Below are 21,452 nucleotides of genomic sequence, written 5' to 3'. Positions count from 1 at the left end.
ATCCTGGCCAACATGGTGAAACCCTGTCTACTGAAAATACAAAAAGTAGCTGGGCGTGGTGGCACTTGCCTGTGGTCCCAGCTACTCGGGAGGCTGAAGTAGAAGAATCGCTTGAACCCAGGAGGCAGAGGTTGCGGTGAGCAGAGATTGCAGCACTGTACATTAGCCTGGAGACAGAGCAAGACTCCCTCTCAAAAAAAAAAGTACTGTCTGGTTGGTGTGGCTCACGTCTGTAATCTCAGCACTTCGGGAGGCTGAGACAGGTGGATCACTTAAGCACAGGAGTTCTAGACCAGCCTGACCAACATGGGGAAACCCCGTCTCTACTAAATATACAAAAATTAGCCGGGTGTGGTGGCGTGCACCTGTAATCCCAGCTACTCTGGAGGCTGAGGCAGGAGATTTGCTTGAACCAGAAAGGCGGAGGTTGCAGTGAGCTAAGATTGTGCCACTGCATTCCAGCCTGGGTGACAGTGAGACTCTGTCTCAAAGAAAAATAAATAAATAAATAAATAATGATATCTGTATATTGACCTTATATTCTGTAATTTTGCTAAACTTAATAATTCTAGTAGCTTTTTAATACATTCATTTGGATTTTCTTCCTATGTCTACTATTATATCATCTGCAAATAAGACAACTTTGCTTCTTTTTCTTTCCTTTTTCCTTTCTTTTTTTTTCTGACAGCCAAGAAGGGTAACCTCACCCATCAACAAACTGTTTTATACTTCAGAATTGATGAAAGAGGCCAGGTGTGGTGGCTCACACCTACAATCCCATCACTTTGGGAGGCTGAGGCAAGGGGATCCCTTGAGGCCAGGACGTTGAGACCAGCCTGGGCAACATAGTGAGATGGTGTCTCTAGAAAAAACTTAAAAATTAGCCAGGCATGATGGCATGAGCCTGCAGTCCCAGCGACTCAGAAGGTTGAGGTAGGAGGATTGCTTGTGCCTAGGAGTTTGAGTCTGTAGTGAGCTAAGATCCCACCACTGCACTCCAGCCAGGGTGACTAAAAGAGATCCTATCTCTAAAAAAAAATAAAAATAAAAACACAAAGAAATGACAAATGTTTGAAGTAATAGATAACTGTAACTTGATTACCACATATGGTATACACCCCAAAATAAGTAGAATTACCATGTGTCAATTGAAAAAAAAAACGCATTTTACGATTTAAGTGTAGAAAACGCTTAGAATTTCTTTCTGTTCTTTCTTTCTTTTTCTTTTTTTTTTTTGAGACAGGGTCTCACTATGTTTCCCAGGCTAGAGCGCAGTGGTGCAATCTTGGCTCACTGCAACCTCTGCCTCCTGGGTTTGAGTGGTTCTCTAGCATCAGCATCCTGCGTAGCTGGGTTATAGGCACACACCACCATGCCTGGCTAATTTTTGTATTTTTACTAGAGACGGGGTTTTGATATGTTGGCCAGGCTGGTCTCGAACTCCTGGCCTCACGTGGTCTGCCTGCCTTGGTCTCGCACGGTGCTGGGATTACATGCGTGAGCCACCATGCCCAGCACCTAAAATTTCTTTAGATGAAAAAGCACTTTCCTGTGACTGGATGGTGGATTCAGCACATTCCACCATAACCATGAAGGGTAAACACAATCTAGATTGTGTACAGCTAAGAGAGTTTACAGCTTATCTTTTTTGGTCTTTTATTCATTCATTTCTTTTTTTAACCTTCCTCTTCCTGATCCCCAACAGCTTTGGGCACCCGCTTCCCATAGCAGTGATTCTCACTAGAAGCAAACTTTGCTATATCAAAGTGGACCCATTGGAAGCATAGCCACAACCATTGTCCACAATCTTTTGGTCAAAATTCACAGTTTCTGGCATATACACACTAACTCTGGTTAAAACATCCAGAGAGAGGAGATTCAGAGCTTCCATGTATTTGTGGAACTCCCCATCCCAGAACTTGGGCAGTTTGGAGAAAATGAAATTGCCAGTCACCTGACTCCAGAATGCAGAATCCAGCAACTCAGAAAGCAAATCCTTGGCCTCCTCCAACAATCCTTGCACACAGCTGTTGGCTTTCTCTCCAAGTCTGTACTACACAGCTTTCTCAAGCAGCTCCGTGGCAAGCTTCGCTGTGTGCTGAATCTGTTAGAGCATCTGCTTTTTATCGGGATCTGTGATCTCATTGAATTTTACTGAAAACGGCTTCAGGGCAGCGTGAACATTCCCTAGGAGCTGTGCCACCTGGGACTTCTTCTCCCCATGTTCCTCAACAAGTAGTTCTTGTCATCAATATCCCTAATGTTCATGCAATAAAGGACATCACGTTTGAAGTAATCCTTCAACACTCGTCTCAAGATAACGAAAGAGATGTAGGACCTGGCATGCCCCGTGTGACATGCATCTTAGATGGCTGGCCCAGACCATGTCACCTTTCTGACATCTTGAGCTACACACATGTCCTTGCTCTCAGTGAGGCTGTTGCAAAGGTGAAGCTTACACGGCTTGGCTGGGCCCAGCAGGAAGGGACCATGGAGGCTGTACTCGCTGGTCTTTATCCTGCTCCCCAGAGGAAACTGCCATGGCTGGGAATCCCAGACCAGCAGCCACTGTGACAGATACTTACCCTGCTTCTTCTTTTTTAATCTGCCTACCTTTTATTTCTTTTTCTTGATTTATTACACAGGCTAGGACCTCCGGTACAGTTCTGAATAGAAGTGGCGAGAATGGCTATCTTTACACTTGTTCCCAGTCCTAGAAGAAAGCATTCCTCTTTCACCATTAGGTACAATGAGAGCTGTTGGTATTTTTTAGATGCCTTTTATCCGGGTGAGGAAGTTCCCTATCATTCTTAGTGTGATAAGAGTTTTCATTTTTTTTTTTTTAGAGGGAAAAAGAGAAAAAGAAGGGGAAAAAAAGAAAAAGAGGGAAAAATGAATATTACTTCATTCCTAAAATGGGTTTCAATAATGGCCGATCAATATTTTGAGTGTTTAAAGTGGTTAATGCATATTTTATGTGTTTAAAATGGAGACCTCTATTGTGTTTATTTGTTCTGGCTCTGAGTTCAAGTCCTGGATATCGTTATCAATTTTTTGTCTCGTTGAATCTAAATCTCATTATGTGTCTTATGTATCTGGGTATTAAGATCTCTTATTGTTACATTAATCCTTTTACCCTTGCATCCTTGTAGCTTTGAAATCTATTTTATTAAGTGTGAGAATTGCAGGTCCTGCTTTTTATTTATTTTTGCTCTCCATTTGGTTGTTGAGTTTTTTTCCATCCCCTTGTTTTGAGTCTTTGTATATCTTTAGATATATCGTTAGATTTTGTGGATAATGTATATTTTGTGTGTTTAAAATGGAGAGCTCTATTGAGTTTATTTATTCTGGATCTTAATTCCAGTCCCGGATATCGTTATCAATTTTCTGTCTTGTTGAATCTAAATCTCATTATGGGTCTTATGTATCTGGGTGTTAAGATCTCTTATTATTACATTAATCCTTTACCCTTGTATCCTTGTAGCTTTGAAATCTATTTTGTCAAATATGAAAATTGCAACTCCTGCTTTTTATTTATTTATTTTTGCTCTCCATTTGGTTGGTACGTTTTTTTTTTCCAACCCTTTATTTTCAGTCTATGTATATCTTTGGATATACCATTAGATTTTGTCTGTATCTTTTGATTGGGAGATTTGGTCGATTTAAATTTAGGGTTGCTGCCATTTGATATTAACTGGCTATTTTGTCCTTTCGTTGATGAAAATTCTTCTTTATGTTAATGCTCTTTACTTTTTGGTGTATTTTTAGAAAGGGTCATACTGGTTGTTCCTTTCTGTGTATAATGCTTCTTTTAGAAGTTCTTGTAAAGCAGGCCTGGTGGTAATAAAATCTCTGAGTACTTGCTTGTTCCTAAAAGATTTTATTTTTCCTTCAAATGTAAAGCTTAAATTGGCAGGATATGAAATTCTGGGCTGAAAGTTCTGTTGATTAAGTATATTGAATATTGGCCCCCACTCTCTTCTAGCTTGTAGGGTTTCCGTTGAGAGATCTGCTGTAAGCCTAATAGGCTTACCTTTATGGGTAACTTGATCTTTCTCTCTGGATGCCCTTAATATTTTCTCCTTCGTTTCGATCTTGGTGAATCTAACGATTATGTGCCTTGGGGTTGGTCTTCTTGAGGAATATCTTTGTGGTGTTCTCTGTATTGCCTGGGGTTGAATAGTGTCCTGCTTTGCTAAATTAGGAAAATTTTCCTGGATAATGTCCTGGAGAGTATTTTCCAGCTTGAATTCATTCTCTCCGTCACATTCAGGTACACCAATCAAGCGTATATTAGGTCTTTTCACATAGTCCCATATTGCTTGGAGACTTTGCTCATTCCTTTTTATCCTTTTTTCTCTATTCTTGTCTTGTCGTTTTGTTTCATTAAGTCGGTCTTCGACCTCTGATATCCTTTCTTCCGCTTGATCCATTCGGCTGTTTAAGCTTGTACATATTTCACTAAGTTCTCGTGTTGTATTTTTCAACTCCATAAGTTCATTTGTATTCCTCTCTATATTGTCTATTCTTTTCAACATTTCATCGAACCTTTTTTCCAAGTTCTTAGTTTCTTTACATTGGGTTAGAACAAGTTCCTTTAACTCCCAGAAGTTTCTTATCATCCACCTTTTAAAGCCTACTTCAGATAATGGAACACAGTCCTTTTCCATCAGGGCTTGTTCCGTTACTGATGAGTCCTTTTCCATCAGGGCTTGTTCGGTTGCTGATGAGTCCTTTTCCATCAGGGCTTGTTCCGTTGCTGATGGGTTCTGATTTTGAGTATACTCGGCCTTCTTCAGCTGTTTTTTCCCCTTCATTGTAGATGAACCGCCTTTCTAATTAGGTTTCTGAGTCGACGTTCGACTTATTGTTTCCCAGTGCTGGGATCCGAGCAACCCACTGTGGCGGCCTAAATAGCAGCGGTGAGACTGATGGTGCTCTTCTGCCCGGGAGTCTCTGGTCTGGCTTCCCTCTTGAGTCCGCAACAAGCGGCTCTGACTTCCCGGAGCTCCAAACTCTGGTCAGTAGGGGAAGCAGTCCCGTTGGCTCTGCATGAAGAGCTGCTGCGCCGAGACGCCGGCAAAACCGCTGCAGCGGCCACAAGAGTCGCGCTGGCGACCCGTGGGGCTCCTCCACTGGGAATCGGCTGATGGGTGAGTGACGAAAATTCGTCTAAAGATGTGGCATCGTCTCGTTCTCTGAGCTTTCACTGGGAGCTACAATCCCGAACTGTTAGTGGTCGGCCATCTTGGATCGATCTCGTGATAAGAGTTTTAAATGTGAATGAGGTTGAATTGTTAATATCTATTTTTGGGGTTTTTGTTTGTTCGTTTGAGACAGGGTCTCGCTCTGTCACTCAGATTGGAGTGCAATGGTCCCTTCACAGCTCACTGCAGCCTTTATTTCCAGGGCTAATGCAATCCTCCCACCTCAGCCTCTTGAATAGCTGCGACTACAGTGCACACCACCACACCCGGCTGATTTTATTTTCAGTAGAGATGAGGTCTCCCTATATTGCCCAGGCTGGTCACAGCCTGAGCTGTGAGCTCAAGCAATCTCCTGAGCTCAAGCAATCCTCCTGCCTGAGGTGCTGGGATTACAGTTATGAGCCACCTTGTCTGGCTGAGAGTTGCATTGTGTCACATACTTCTGTTTGTTTGTTTGTTTGTTTTGAGACAGATTCTGACTCTGTCACTTGCCCAGGCTGGAGTACAGTGGCTCAATCTCAGTTTACTGCAGCCTCTGCCTCCCAGGTTCTCGTGATTGGATTCTCCAGCATCAGCCTCCTGAGTAGTTGAGATTACAGGCATGCACCACCACACCCAGCTAATTTTTTTCATGGGATTTTGCCATGTTGGCCAGGCTTGATCTCAAACTCCTGACCTCAAGTGCTCTACCACCACGGCCTTCCAAAGTGCTGGGATTACAGTTGTGAGGCACCACACCTGGCCTCACATGCTTTTTCTATATCTGTTGAGATGCTTATATGGATTTTATCATCTGTTTTATCAAGTTACCCTTGAATCCCTGGAATAAATCCACTTGATCATGATGTATTATCCTTTTTATATTACTGAATTTAATTTGTTAAAATTTTGTTTAGAATTTTTCTCCATCTATGTTCATGAAGTATGCTAGTATGTAATTTTATTTTCTTATAATACCTTTGTTTAGTTTAAATCTCAGGGTACAACTACACTTAGAAAATGTCTTGAGAAGTGTTACTTTTCCCTCAATTTAAAGAAAGTTTATAGATTTTTTTTCCTAAATGTTTTCTAGAATTCACCAGTGAAGCAAAATGTTCTGGTGTGTTCTTTGAGGGAAGTATTTTAGAAATTTAATGTTTCAAGTAAATATGGAACTGTTTTTATTTCTTTTACAGTAAGAATTGTACTCTGTATCTTTCAAGGAATGTATTCATTTCATCTAAGTTTTAGAATATGTGGGCATAAGTGGTTTATGATAGTCCCTTATTATCCTTCTCACAGCTGAAGTATCTGTGGTAATATCCCCTTTTTAATTTTCCTTTCATTGTTTATTTGAGTCTTCTGTTTTTCTTGATCAGTTGAATTAGTTTATCAATTTTATTCATCTTATCAAAGATACAGTTTTAAGGCCAGATGTGGTGGCTTGTGCCTGTAATCCCAGTTACTCGGGAGACTGAGGCAGGAGAATCGCTTGAACCTGGGAGATAGAGGTTGCAGTGAGCCGAGATGGCACCACTGCACTCTGGCCTGGGGGACAGAATGAGACTCCGTCTCAAAAGCACACACACACACACACAAAGATCTAGTTTTAGCTGGACATGGTGGCTCATGCACTCTGGGAGGCTGAGGTGGAAGGATTACTTGAGGCCAAGAGTTCGAGACCAACCTGGGCAACGTAAGTGAGTCCCTGTTTCTATAACAACAAAAAAATTTAGCTAGATGTGGTGGCATGTGCCTGTATTCCCAGCTACAGAGGGAACATGGGGGCTGAGGTCGGAGGGTCACTTGAGCCAGGGAGTTTGAGGCTGCAATGAGCCATGATCATGCCACTACACTCCAGTCTGGACAACAAAGCAAGACCCTGTCTCAAAAAAAAAAATCCAATTTTGTACCAAATTAATTAATATTCTCTATTCTTTGTTTTGTGTGTGTGTGTGTGTGTGTGTGTGTGTGTGTGATTGAGACAGGGTCTGTCTCTGTTACCCAGACTGGAAGTGCAGTGGCGCCAGTCTCTCCTGGGCTCAAGCCATCCTCCCACATCAACCTCCCAAGTAGCTGAGACTACACGTGCACACCACCATGACTGGCTAATTTTTGTATTCTTTGTAGAGGCAGGGCATTTGCCATGTTGCCCAAGCTGGTCTCAAACCCCTGGGCTCAAGCAATCTGCCCACCTTGGCCTCTCGAAGTGCTAGGATTACAGGAGAGAGCCACTGCACCTGCCCTCTTTGTCCATTTTCTATTTCATTAATTCTACTCTTTATGATTTCCTTCCATTTTACTCTGGGTATGTTTTGCTCTTTTTTTCTAGCTTCTTTTTTTTTTTTTTTTTTAAAGACAGGGTTTCACCATGTTGGTCAGGCTGGTCTTGAACTCCCGACCTCAGGTGATCCACCTGCCTTGGCCTCCAAAGTGCTTGGATTATGGGCGTGAGCCACCACGCCTGTCCTCTAGCTTCTTAAGATAGAGGCTTAGAACACTGCTTTTAGGCACATCTTATCCAATGTAATAAATCAAAACCGTAAATTTCTCTCTAATTTATTAGAACTGCTTTAGATGTGTCTTATAAACTTTTGCTTGTTGTGTTTTTTTATTTATTATTATTTTTTGCTTATTGTGTTTTTATTTTCATTCAGTAATATTTTCTATTTTTCAGTGCAATTTCTTGTTTTTTTTTTTTTTCCTTTTCTTTTCTCTTTTTTTGAGACAGAGTCTTGCTCTGTCACCCAAGCTGGAGTACAGTGATGTCATGTTGGCTCACTGCAACCTCCACCTACCAGGGTCAAGCAATTCTCCTGCCTTAGCTTCCTGAGTAGCTGGGATTACAGGCATGTACCACCACACCTGGCTAATTTTTGTATTTTTAGTAGAGATGGGGTTTCACTATGTTGATCAGGCTGGCCTCAAACTCCTGACCTCAGGAAATCCACCTGCCTTGGCCTTCCAAAGTGCTGGGATTACAAGTGTGAGCCATCACGCCCAGCCATCAGTGCAATTTCTTCTTTAACTATTGGGTTACATGGAGGTATACTGTTTAATTTCTCAATATTTAGGGATTATCTAGATATGTGTCTTTTTCCTCTTTAATTCTGCATGCTCAGAGAATATATTTGGTATAATTTCATTCATTATAAATTGACTGAGATTGTATATGCCTTAAAATATGGCATATTTGTGAATGTTCCATGTACACGTGAAGAAGGCATGTATTCTGGCAGTGCTGGGTGTAGTGTTTTATAACTATATATTAGGTTAAGTTATTTAGTCTTTTATATACTTATTGGTTTTTTATTTCCTTGTTCTGTCAGTTAGTAAGAGATGAGTGTTGAAATCTACAACTGTGGGCCAGGCCTAGTGGCTCACGCCTGTAATGCCAGTACTTTGGGAGGCCAAGGAGGGCAGATCATGGGGTTAAGAGATCGAGACCATCCTGGCCAACATGGTGAAATCCTGTCTCTACTAAAAATACAACAGTTAGTTGGGTGTGGTGGCACAAGCCTGTAGTCTGAGCTACTCAGGAGGCTGGGGCAGGAGAATTGCTTGAACTCAGGAGGCAGAGGTTGCGGTGAGCTGAAATTGTGCCAAAGTACTCCAGCCTGGTGACAGAGTGAGACTCTAATGAAAGAAAGGAAGGACGGAGGGAAGGAAGGAAGGAAGGAAGGAGGGAGGGAAGGAAGGAAGGAAGGAAGGAAGGAAGGAAGGAAGGAAGGAAGGAAGGAAGGAAGGAATCTACAACCGTAGTTGTAGATGTTTCTATTTTGTCTTTCAGCCTGTTTTAGTTCTTTTCCATGTACTTTGAAGCTCTATTCCTTGGTGTATGCATATTTAGTTATGTCTCCTTGATGAAATGGCCCATTTCTCATCATAAAATGTCATTCTTTATTCCTGCTTATAATCCTTTCTTCTGTAGTTCACTTTGCACAAATCGATACATCCATTTCAGCTATTTTCATGTTAGCATTTGCTTGGTATATATTATATTTTCCCCATTCTTTTACTTTTAACCGACCTATGCATTATATTTAGAGCTTATTCAGGTAGATGTTTTATATAGTCTGACATCTCTGCCTTTTAATTGCAAAGTTTGGGCCATTTTTATTTAATGTAACTATAAATATGGTTATATTTAAATATGGCATCTTGCTATTTTCTATTTGTCCCAACTGTTCTTTGTTCCTTTTTCCTTTTGTTTGCCTTCTTTCTTATTCATAAAATAGTTTCGTGGTTTTATTTTATTCCCACTTTTGGCTTATTAGCTCTATCTCTATTTTACTTTTGAATGACTGCTCCAGAGTTTACCATATACATCTTTCAATTAGCACAGTCTAACTCCAAATAATGGTATAAAACTTCACATAGGCCAGGTGTGGTGGCTCACACCTGTAATTTCAGCACTTTGGGAGGCCAAGGCAGGTGGATCACTTGAGGTCAGAAGTTTGAGACCAGCCTGGGCAACATGGTGAAACCCCATCTCTACTAAAATACAAAAACTAACCAGGCGTGATGGTGCCTGCCTGTAATCCCAGCTACTTGGGAGGCTGAAACATGAGAATCACTTGAACTCAGGAGGTGGAGGTTGCAGTGAGCCAAGATGGCACCACTGCACTCCAGCCTGGGTGACAGAATGAGATTCTGTCTCAGAAAAAAAAAACAACAACAACTTCACATACTTAACAAGAACCATGCAGGTTCTGAGATCACATTCTACTTGTAAGAATATTAATTAGCCTGCCACAATTGTATGCTAGTAGAAGACTCAGGATTTTTTTCCCTGCATTTATTGATGGTATAAAAAGTAAAGAAAAACAAGACTCTGAACTTGGATATCCTGCGTCAAAGACAAAGAACCTTACAACTCATACCACAGTAGTCAGTGGACGCTGTACATACAGTGGATTTGCATTCCAACCTATGAACCCTGGGCTTAGAAAACCTCAATCTTTTTTTGGGGGGGATGGAGTTTCGCTCGTTACCCAAGCTGGAGTGCAATGGACGGATCTCGGCTCACCGCAACCTCCACCTCCTGGGTTCAAGCAATTCTCCTGCCTCAGCCTCCTGAGTAGCTGGGATTACAGGCATGCGCCTCCATGCCCAGCTAATTTTTTGTATTTTTAGTAGAGACGGAGTTTCGCCATGTTGACCAGGATGGTCTCGATCTGTTGACCTCGTGATCCACCTGCCTCGGCCTCCCAAAGTGCTGGGATTACAGGGAAACCTCAATCTTTTATAATGGTCTGCAAACACATTTGCTTATGCTTAAGTTTTGCCCTTGAGGGACGAATGAAAGCGGCTTTATAACTTTCCTCAGAATGTCGTTCTTCCGAGCGTTTTTACATTTCTCAACCAATTCCTCTGCTTTGAATGTTGTGTGTGTGTGTGTGTGTGTGTGTGTGTGTGTGCGCAAACACATACTCTCTGTGGACAAAACTGAAGTGCAATATCTCTGGTGGGCTGAAGGTCACGTTTCTTGGACTCCCTGTGAAGAATGTAGGACACAGCTGATAGATGCCTAGATGCCAGCCGCACCAAACTGGCCTCTGTGCTTCATTTCTCAGTTCTGCCATTGGCTGCTTTAAGGCCTGGGCCACACCGTGAATATTCCCTAGACCTTGATTTCCCTAGAAGTCAGCTGGGCATAATGAATAATGCCTGTATTTTCTCAGCATCTTTTTACCACTTGAAATTTTTAAGAAGTTTTTGTACTTACTGAAGGGCTCTTTTAGACTTATTTAGACAGATTTTCTTTTATCATATGTCACTCCTGTGTGCACATAAAAAACAAATATAAGCAAAATAAATTGGTTATGGCACTCCCAGGACTTCTCCGCAATTAGAGTCTGGCTCTTCTGAATCACCATGGCTCAGCATCATTGATGTCTGTGTTTTCTGACACAAGATTGTGTCAGCAGGAGGTTGAAGAGGCAGAATGTCTTTCTTTTTTTTTTTTTTTTTGAGACCAAGTCTCGCTCTGTCATCCAGGCTGGAGTGTAGTGGCGTGATCTCGGCTTTCTGCAACCTCTGTCTTTCAGGTTCAAACTATTCTCCTGCCTCAGCCTCCCGAGTGGCTGGGATTACAGGCATGCACCACCACACCCAGCTAATTTTTTTGTATTTTTAGTGGAGATGGGGTTTCACCATGTTGGCCAGGCTGGTCTCAAATGCCTGACCTCAAGTGATCCACTCACCTTGACATACCAAAGTGCTGGGATTGCAAACACGAGCCACCATGCCCATCAGCACTTCTTTTTTTTTCTTTTTTCTTTTTTTTATAAGATGGCATTTCACCCTTGTTGCTGAGGCTGGAGTGCAATGACGCTATCTTGGCTCACTGCAACCTCCACCTCCTGGGTTCAAGCGATTCTCCTGCCTCAGCCTCCTGAGTAGTTGGGATTACAGGCATTCGCCACCGTGCCTAGCTAATTTTGTATTTTTAATAGAGATGGGGTTTCTCCATGTTGGTCAGGCTGGTCTCGAACTCCCTACCTCAGGCTATCTGCCCACCTCGGCCTCCCAAAGTGCTGGGATTACAGGCGTGAGCCACCCTGCCCGGCTGAGGCCAGCATTTCTTAATAGGACAGTTCATTTTTGCTTTTGGAATTTTCTTCCTAACCAGTAACACTGATTCTGCAAGTGCAAGCAATGAAAGTATCTCAGGACTGCTGAATGATTATGAGACACATCCCAATATCAAAGATGTTGAAGTGGGAAAAACCAGGGTTTTTGAATTGGGGAAGTATCGTATGGAATGTATTTGTCCTCATGTGGTGTGATGATCAGTAAATAACCTGCCTTCCGGTTCTTCATAGTTCCTTGTGATAAAAGTCCTTTTATCATCATCTCCTTGTTTTCTGGATTTGAAACGAAATCTCAGAAAGCTAAACAAACTCATGCAAGCCACTGGAGGAAGCGTTTGTACCCAGCTGTGTCTGACTCAAAGATATCTCCTTTCCATTTCCCTTCCTATTCCTCCATTCCTCTTCTTCTTCTTCTTCTTCATCTTTTTTTTTTTTGGCTGGAGTCTTGCTCTGTCACCATGCTGGAGTGCAGTGGCACCATCTCGGCTCACTGCAGTCTCTGCCTCCCAGGTTCAAGTGATTCTCCTGCCGCAGTCTCGCCAATAGCTAGGACTACAGGCTCGTGCCACCATATGCAGCTGATTAAAAAAAATTTTTTTTTCTAGTCCATAAAAAACTTTTTGTATTTTTAGTAGAGATGAGGTTTCACTGTGTTGGCCAGGATGGTCTCCATCTCTTGACCTCATGATCCGCCCGCCTCGGCCTCCCAAAGTGCTGGGATTACAGGTGTGAACAGTGGTGGCGCCCAGTTTCAAGTGATTCTCTCATCTCAGCCTCCTGAGTAGCTGGAATTACAGGTGCCTGCTACCATGCCTGGCTAATTTTGGTACTTTTAGTATAGACAGGGTTTCACCATGTTGGCCAGGCTTGTCTTGAACTCCTGACCTCAGGTGATCCACTTGCCTTGGCCTCCCAAAGTTCTGGGATTACAGGTGTGAGCTACCAGCCTTTTCTGACTTTAAAACTTCTTATTTTGCCCTGAGGATTAGTAGGCTTTGGACACTCTGTTTCTCCAAGCCACACCAGCTTGGGGAACAGAATATAATTATATCATAAAGACCATGAATAAAACAGTGTTTCTCTGACTCAGCCTCTCCCATGGAATTGCAGGAATCTCAGAGCCTCTCAAATCTCTCCCAACCAGCTTAGGGGATCCCCAGGGGGTCTCACATGTGCTTCCCAGTTAGTCCACCTGCCCCTTCCTCAGTCAGTTTCTGTCCCTCACTTGTCTTGTGAGCTTAAAGCCAGCGGCCACATGTTCTCGGGGGAGGACTTTCATCCTGTGCCCTCAAAGGACCAAAACCCTCTCCATGCAAGAGAGGCTCTCCTGCTGCTTCTCACCGCAGGGCTTGGTCTTTGGACCTTATAGGGTCTATTTCTCTTCTGAGAGAAGCTTTTCTGGCCTTTATGGAAAATGATTCTCCCTCCTTTAGTCTTTCTGTCTCTGGCCTAGCTCCCTACCCCTCTGGACATGCTTAGATGTACAGGAATTTATAGCTGAGGTAGCTTAGGACTAAACTCTTGGTCAAGGGACCCCCCACAAAGACAGGTCCTGTCTCCCTGTATTACTTTTATTTTGTTATTATTTTTTAAAAAATAGAGATGGGGGTCTCACCATGTTGCCCAGGCTGGTCTTGAACTCCTGGGCTCAAGCAGTTCTCCTGCCTCGGCCTCACCAAAGTATTCCAGGCATAAGCCACCATGCCTGGCTAATATATTAGTTTTCTATTGCTATAGTAACAAGTTACCACAAATGTAGTTTTGTAAAACAACACCTAGTTATTATCTAATAGCTCTGTGCATGAGCAGCCTAGGGAAGCTAGGCTGGGTTCTCAGTTTAGGGTTCTCATAAGGCTGAAGCCAAGGTGTCAGCAGGACTAGGTTCTTATCTGGAGGCTGTAGGGGAGAATCCACTTCCAAGCTCATTTGGGTTGGTAGAACTCAGTTTCTTGTGGTTGTAGGACTAAGGATCCTATTTCCTCCCTGGTGGTCAGTCAGTAGTATCTTTGCTCCTAGAGGCTGCCTTCATTCTTACACTTTTCATGTCCTCACCCATTCATGTCCCCATTCAGATGCTCTGAATCTCTGACTTTCTTCTTACTCCTCCTCCTCTTTCTCTTTCTCCTCCTCCTCCTCTTCTTCTTCTTCTTCTCCTCTTCTCTTTCTTCTTCTTCTTCCTTCTTCCTTCTTCCTTCTTCTTCCTCCTCCTCCTCCTCCTCCTCCTCCTCCTCCTCCTCCTCCTCCTCTTCTTCTTCTTCTTCTTCTTCTTCTTCTTCTTCTTCTTCTTCTTCTTCTTCTCCTTCTCCTTCTTCTTCTTCTTCCTCTTCTTCCTCCTCCTCCTCCTCCTTCTTCTTCTTCTTCTTCTTCGGTTGACATGGAGTCTCACTCTGTCACCCAGGCTGGAGTACCATGGCACTATCTCAGCTCACTGCAACCTCCACTTCCTGGGTTCAAGTGATTCTCCTGCCTTAGCCGTCAGCATTCCAAGTAGCTGGGACTACAGGCACATGCCACCATGCCTGGCTAATTTTCATATTTTTGGTAGAGATGGGGTTTTGCCATGTTGGCCAGGCTGGTCTTGATCTCCTGGCCTCAAGTGATCCACCTACCTTTGCCTCCCAAAGTGCTGGGATTACAGGTGTGAGTCACCTCACCCAGCCACTAACTTGAGTCTCTGATTCCACGTACACAAAGTTCTCTGCTTTTAAGGGCTCATGTGATCTGATTGATCCCACCTGAGCAAAGCAGGATATGGCTCTATTTTAAGGTCCAAAACCTCAATTGCATCTGCAAAGACCCTTTAACCATGTAACAGACACATTCACAGGTTTCAGGGATAGGTGCATGGGCATCTTTGGGGGGCCTGCCACACCCCCGCCAACTAGTTTGTAATCTCCATGAGGAGTTGGGTGCCAGCACAGCCCTGGCACTGTGGGTGCCTAATAAAATCTATCACCAGGAGAACTTGGGGGTCCTTCTGTCTCAACACCAGGAATTATAGTGAAGAATTAAAATTCTGGAGAATTTAATTTTGAAAATACTCTTTTTTGAGACAGAGTCTTGCTCTGTCTCTCGGGCTGCAGTGCTGTGGCATGATCTTGGCTCACTCCAACCTCTACCTCCGAGATTCAAGCAATTCTCCTGCCTCAGCCTCTCAAGTAACTGGGATTACAGGTGCCTACCACCAGACCTGGCTAATTTTTGTATTTTTAGTAGAGATGGGATTTTACCATGTTGGCTAGGCTGGTCTCAAACTCCTGACCTCAAGTGATCTGCCCACTTTGGACACCCAAAGTGCTGGGATTACAAGTGTGAGTCACTGTGCCCTGCCCTGAAAATATTCTTTACTCAGAAATTGATAGAGGAAAGTATATTACCACCTTGTGGGAGGTAAATGCCTTTAACTCTTTGACTCTTGCAGGTGGGAGTCTTCAGAGCGTGGTTCTTGTGGGTGTGAGGAAGGCTTTGGGTGCTGCCTGCTGGTGGGGGAAGAGGGACAAGATGGCGCATCGGCCTGGGCAGCGTGAGTGTGTTCAGGTCCAGGAAGCTGGGTTGACAGATAGATGCAGGCTTTTCCCAGGTGGGCTTTTAGCCAGTGCTTTGGGAAATCTTGGAAACAGGCTGTGTGGCTGAAAAGAAATCCACACACACATCTGGTCAGGTCTGCTTTGTGTTGGGGTCTACCACATTCAGGACCTCACTAAACCTCAGAGAAACCCCTCTAGGTGGGTTATAGAAGCTTCATTTTACAGACAAGGGAACTCAGGGTCAGAAGTTGAATGATGTGTTCCACGTCACACACTGAGGCACAGAGGCAGGACTGGAGCCTGCTCTTCTGTCTTGCAGTCAGTGCTCTTTCTGTTTTTGTAGTTGCCTCCTGCTGGGTTGGAGGTGGGAAGCTGTGGGTTGTCCCTGGTGTATTTGGTAATGGTGGAAGCTTCTGTACTTGTTATTCAAGTCCTAGTCCACCTCTTTCCTCAGTCTATGCGAATCTCTTTCTTCTGGATTCCTACAACATTCATTTATTTCATTCATTCTGAACTCGATACATACTTATTGAGTGCCTATAACCTACCAGGCACTGTGCCAGGTGCTGGATACAATGGTGAACAAGACAGACATGGTCCATCTCTCAGTGGCTTACAGAGCTGCCTTCATTCTTGGGGAAGACAGACAACTCTATCAGTAATAATGGTGAAGTGTGATGGGTGTCGGGAAGGGGAAATTGAGGATGCTATGGGATTACTGGGGTGTGCGTTCTGAGCTATTCTAGTAATGAAAAGGACCTTTCTTGGGAGGTGGCATTGAAGCTGAGACCTGAAGGATAAGAGGAAATTTGCCAGACCAAGAGAGTAGGCAGGTGATCCATGCAGAAGGAATGCGTTATACGAAGAACAGGAGGCTGGCCAGGCATGGTGGCTCATGCCTGTAATCCCAGCACTTTGGGAGGCAGAGGCAGAGATGGAGGTGGGCAGAACACCTGAGGTTGGGAGTTCAAGACCAGCCTGACCAACATGGAGAAACCCCGTTTCTGCTAAAAATACAAACTTAGCCAGGCTTTGTGGCACATGCCTATAATCCCAGCCACTCAGGAGGCTGAGGCAGGAGAATCGCTTGAACCTGGGAGGTGGAGGTTGCTGAGAGCTGAGATTGTGCCATTGCACTCCAGCCTGGGCAACAAGAGCGAAAACTCCATCTCAAAACCAAAAGCAAAACCAAAAACCAACAAACAAAAAGAAAACGAAGACCAGGAGGCAAGACAGTCCCTGGACACAACTCAGGGAATTAGGAAAACAAAAGTGAAAGTAGGTCTGACTGGCGTGTTTTCTGACACCAACAAATGCCCTGACAGCAGCTGGGCACCCAGCAATTCAATTCAATTCTGGCACTAACTACCCAGAGTGGGTGTGGACCCCACAGCTTAAGGGCTCAGTTCCAGAAGACTGCCCCTACTTCAGACTCCAGTCCCAAATCTCAGACCACCTGTACTTCTGACCGATTGGCTATACATCAGGGGTTCCCACGAACCTCCCCTCTGGTTTGTTGATTTGCTAGAATTGCTTGCAGAACTCAGGAAGTAAATTAACTGTAATTTACTCCCAGTTAAGTGTTTATCATGAAGGATATCCTAAAGCACACAAATGGATAGCCAAATGAAAAGGTACATAGGCCGGGTCTGTAAGGGTCCTGAGGGCAGGAGCTTCTGTCCCTGGAGAGTTGGTGTGCATTCATCAACTCAGAAGCTCTCAGAATCTTCTTATTCAAAAGTTGTATAGAGGCTGGGCCACGTGGCTCAAGCCTGTAATCCCAGCGCTTTGGGAGGCCAAGGCAGGCAGATCACTTGAGGTCAGGAGCTCAAGACCAGTCTGATCAACATGGTGAAACTGTGTCTCTACTAAAAATACAAAAATTAGCTGGGCGTGGTGGTGGGTGCCTGTAATCCCAGCTACTCGGGAAGTTGAGGCAGGAGAATCGCTTGAGCCCGGGAGGCGGAAGTTGCAGTGAGCTGAGATCGCGCCACTGTACTCCAGCCTGGGTGACAGAGTGAGACTCCATCTTTAAAAAAAAAAGGTTGAATAGAGTAGTGCCTGTAATCCTAGCACTTTATGAGACCAAGGCGGGAGGATCACTTGAGGCAAGGCATTCAAGACCAACCTAAGCAACATAGCGAGATCCTGTCTCTATTTAAAAAAAAAAACAAACAAAAAAAACCACACACATCAAAACATTAGCTGAGTGTGGTGGCACTAACCTGTAGTTCCAGGTGCTGACGAGGCTGAGGTGGGAGGATCTCTTGAGTTCTGGATTTCAGTGAAGCTAAGAGTAACCTGTGATCATGCCACTGCACTCCAGCCTGGGTGACAGAGTGAGACCCTGTCTCTAAAAATAAAATTAAGGCCAGGAGAAGTGGCTCACACCTGTAATCTCAGTTCTTCGGGAGGCCGAGGCAGGTAGATCACCTAAGGTCAGGAGTTCAAGACCATCCTGGCCAACATGGTGAAACACCCCCCTCCCCCCGTCTGTACTAAAAATACAAAAATGAGCTGGGCGTGGTGGTGGCCATCTCAGGAGTCTGAGGTAGGAGAATTGCTTGAACCTGGGAGGAGGAGGTTGTAGTGAACCAAGATGGTGCCACTGTACTCCAGCCTGGGCGACAGAGTGAGATTCCATCTCAAAAAAAAAAAAAAAATTCGACTTTCCATTAGGACGATGGGGAACCACCAAGGATTTAAGTAGGGGTGCGACTGTGATTTGATTTGCATATCATAAAGGTAACTTTTGTGGCCTTGTGAAGAACTAATTACATGAGCTGGCACGGTGGCTCATGTCTGCTTTCCCAGCACTATGGGAGGCCAAGGCAGATGAATCATTTGAGGTCAGGAGTTTAAGACCAGCCTGGCCAACATGGTGAAACCCCATCTCTACTAAAAATAAAAAAGCGAACGAGTCGTGGTGGCGGGTGTCTGTAATCGCAGCTGCTTGGGAGGCCGAGGCAGGAGAATTGCCTGAACCCAAGAGACAGAGGTTGCAGTGAGCCAGAATTGCACCACTGCACTCCAGCCTGGGCGACAGACGAGGTCTCGACAACAACAACAAAAGAACTAATTAAAGGGACAGAGCTGGAGCCTGAGAAGCTGGTTAGGAAGCTGTTGTGATAAGCTGGGTGGAGACAATGATGACCTTGGAGATGGTCATGAAGATGGAAAGAAGTGGGTGGGGCCATGAGAAGGTAGAACTGGTCTACCTTGGATTCCAGATGCCTTGTGATCGCTGTCATTCTTCCAGCAATTAGTTGTGCTCTACCTTAAGACATTTATTTCTTTCTACTTCTTCAATGCTGTTGTCTTTTCATGTATTTCTTTTTTTTTTTTTTTTTTGAGACGGAGTTTCGCTCTTGTTACCCAGGCTGGAGTGCAATGGCGCAATCTCAGCTCACCGCAACCTCTGCCTCCTGGGTTCAAGCAATTCTCCTGCCTCAGCCTCCTGAGTAGCTGGGATTACAGGCACACGCCATGATGCCCAGCTAATTTTTTATATTTTTAGTAGAGACGGGGTTTCACCTTGTTGACCAGGATGGTCTGGATCTCTTGACCTCGTGATCCACCCGCCTCTGCCTCCCAAAGCGCTGGGATTACAGGCGTGAGCCACTGCGCCCGGCCGTCTTTTCATGTATTTCTATCTTGTCTCCCCAGCATTCCTTAAGATCAGAGATTGACTCTCACGCCCAATCCACATTTAATTTTTTGATTCTTTGGGCTTCCTCGTTGCTAACCTGGGGAATCTGTGCCTTTCCTGGTTTGTAGGGTTATTTTGAAGGTCCAGTATATGATGAGATAGGGTGGTGAGGAAGCTTTAAATAGCATGCAGATGCAATAGATTATTATCATAAAGAAATTACCCGTTTGCATTAGGTAAGCGCTGCCCAGAGTGTAGTCTGGTCGGAATGCAGTCAGAAAGGAGAAGGAGGAAGCTGATGTAACCTCTCTTGTCTGGTTGATATTAAGTTATGACTGAAGTTCAATCAATAATAGCCAAATAATATTGACTTCAGCCAGAGAGAAGCCTGGAGGAAAGGTTCACCCTCACAATAGACAAAAGCTGGATAGCCAATTGTTTCAGGTGTTTACTGGTGTAATTCTAACGCCTCAACTCTACATGACATTGGTGAGAACCCCATCCCTCAGTCTAGGGGAAACCCCGTGCCTTCTGCAAAATGTCTGTGAATTCCCTGGGCTTAGGTTCCATAGTGTCATCTCTGGCTCCAGATTTCCTTCTTTGCTGTCTTGTGGCCGAACCTCTATCCCAGAATTGCCTCCAAAGTTGAGCATAGCCCTTTCTTTCTTGATGCCCACCTACCCTGCTTCCACAGAGCAGCTTCTGTCGTAGACATTTGTTGGAGATTCTGGGAATGGATTACATTGGAGAGAAGGGTTGGATTGCAAAACTGCAGTCCAGAAAATTTATTATATAAGCTTAGATCTCTCTAAGAGCTTCCCCAGCTTCCCACTTACTAGGGTTTTAGCTTCTTCTTTTTTTAATGTCTGAGATGGAGTCTCACTGTGTTGCTTAGGTTAGAGTACAGTGGCACAATCTCAGCTCACTGCAACCTCTGCTTTCTGGGTTCAAGCAATTCTCCTGCCTCCCTATTAGCTGGGATTTCAGGAGTGTGCCACCAAGCCCAGCTAATTTTTGTATTTTTATTAGAGACAGGGTTTCACCATGTTGGTCAGGCTGGTCTTGAACCCCTGACCTCATGATCTGTCCACCTTCTAAAGTGCTGGGATTACAGGCATGAGCCACCAGGCCCTGGTAGACTTTTAACTTCTAATCGCATTGCTTAGCGTTCTTTTTTCCTCCCTCTTTTGTTCTTCCTTATCCCCAAATTCCTATTCATTTCCTAGGCAGCACTATTTGGCTATCTTTGTTTTTTCCTCCAAGCTCATATCCTCAGGGCCTCACCTTTTACCCCCAAAGGGTCTATCAAGGTATTTTCCCAAACAAAGACACTTCCTTCCGTACAAGGAACTCTGGTACCAGCTGATAAAATAATAACTTCTCTTCTTTGCTTGCAATGACAAGGTTGCCAAATTGTGCCTGTTCTTTGGGAGCTCCTGCATTAGCTGGGCCTTGTGGCCAATGGGAAGAGTAACCAGTCGGCAAGTCCTTGTGACTTAGGATGCACCCACCCTCTCATTGGATGTGATGCTTGGACGTTTGGAAGGAAGGCTGGGAAGTTCAGACTAATCCATCTTATGATGGGCAAAAATGGGTTTTAGAAAGTTTAGCAATAAATAACTGGATGAATGAGCTTCTGAGCTAGAACTTGGACCCAAATCTCAGCTCATTCAATTCTCTCTATCTTGGGAGTCTTTATGAAAACGGAAAATGTCCCTCGTTTGTTAGTCAAGTCAGCCGTTTGACAATGAACTTGGTGCCCTGGTGCAGAAGGTCAAAAGAGACATGAGTTATGTGGCAGATAGTTTGTACTAAGGGCTGGGGGAGAAGATAAGCTGTCAGCAAATGCTTTTCTGTGTTGAGACAGAAATGTTATATTCCCAAGATAACCATCTTGAGGCTCTTAGGCAGGGCTCTTGCTAAGGAGGAATCCAGCAGGACTGCTTTGGGAGCTACTTCTTTTTTTTTCTTTTTTTTTTTTTTTTTGAGATGGAGTTTCGCTCTTGTTACCCAGGCTGGAGTGCAATGGCGTGATCTCAGCTCACCGTGACCTCCGCCTCCTGGGTTCAGGCAATTCTCCTGCCTCAGCCTCCTGAGTAGCTGGAATTACAGGCACGAGCCACCATGCCCAGCCTATTTTTTGTATTTTTAGTAGAGACATAGTTTCACCATGTTGACCAGAATGGTCTCGATCTCTTGACCTCGTGATCCACCCGCCTCAGCCTCCCAAAGTGCTGGGATTACAGGCGTGAGCCACCGCGTCAGACCTGGGAGCTACTTCTTAAGGGCTCTCTGCCATGCCTTTCCCTCGTGCCTTTCCCTCTCCCCTCCCCTACACCCTATCTTCCTTTAAGGCCCAATTCCACGGCTGACTGTCCTCTGGGACGCCATCCCCGGCAGCCACACATGGGTTAAATCCTCTCTCCTGGAAATCCTGTAGGCAATTATTCTCTGCTTCACACCATTAGCAAGTTCTACAACAGTGGCTTTCAAA

General features: G+C 44.3%; 1 pseudogene; it reads right to left on the bottom strand.

Moving 5' to 3' along the window:
• Positions 1-1,659: 1,659 nt before the first annotated feature.
• Positions 1,660-21,452, bottom strand: part of LOC100894897 (cysteine--tRNA ligase, cytoplasmic pseudogene) — a 28,021-nt pseudogene continuing 8,228 nt past the window's right edge.

This window comes from Callithrix jacchus, chromosome 8, assembly GCF_049354715.1.
Source record: "Callithrix jacchus isolate 240 chromosome 8, calJac240_pri, whole genome shotgun sequence".
NCBI lineage: Eukaryota > Metazoa > Chordata > Mammalia > Primates > Cebidae > Callithrix > Callithrix jacchus.
Note: the sequence above shows the minus strand (reverse complement) of the source record. Positions and strands in the feature narration are given on the sequence as shown.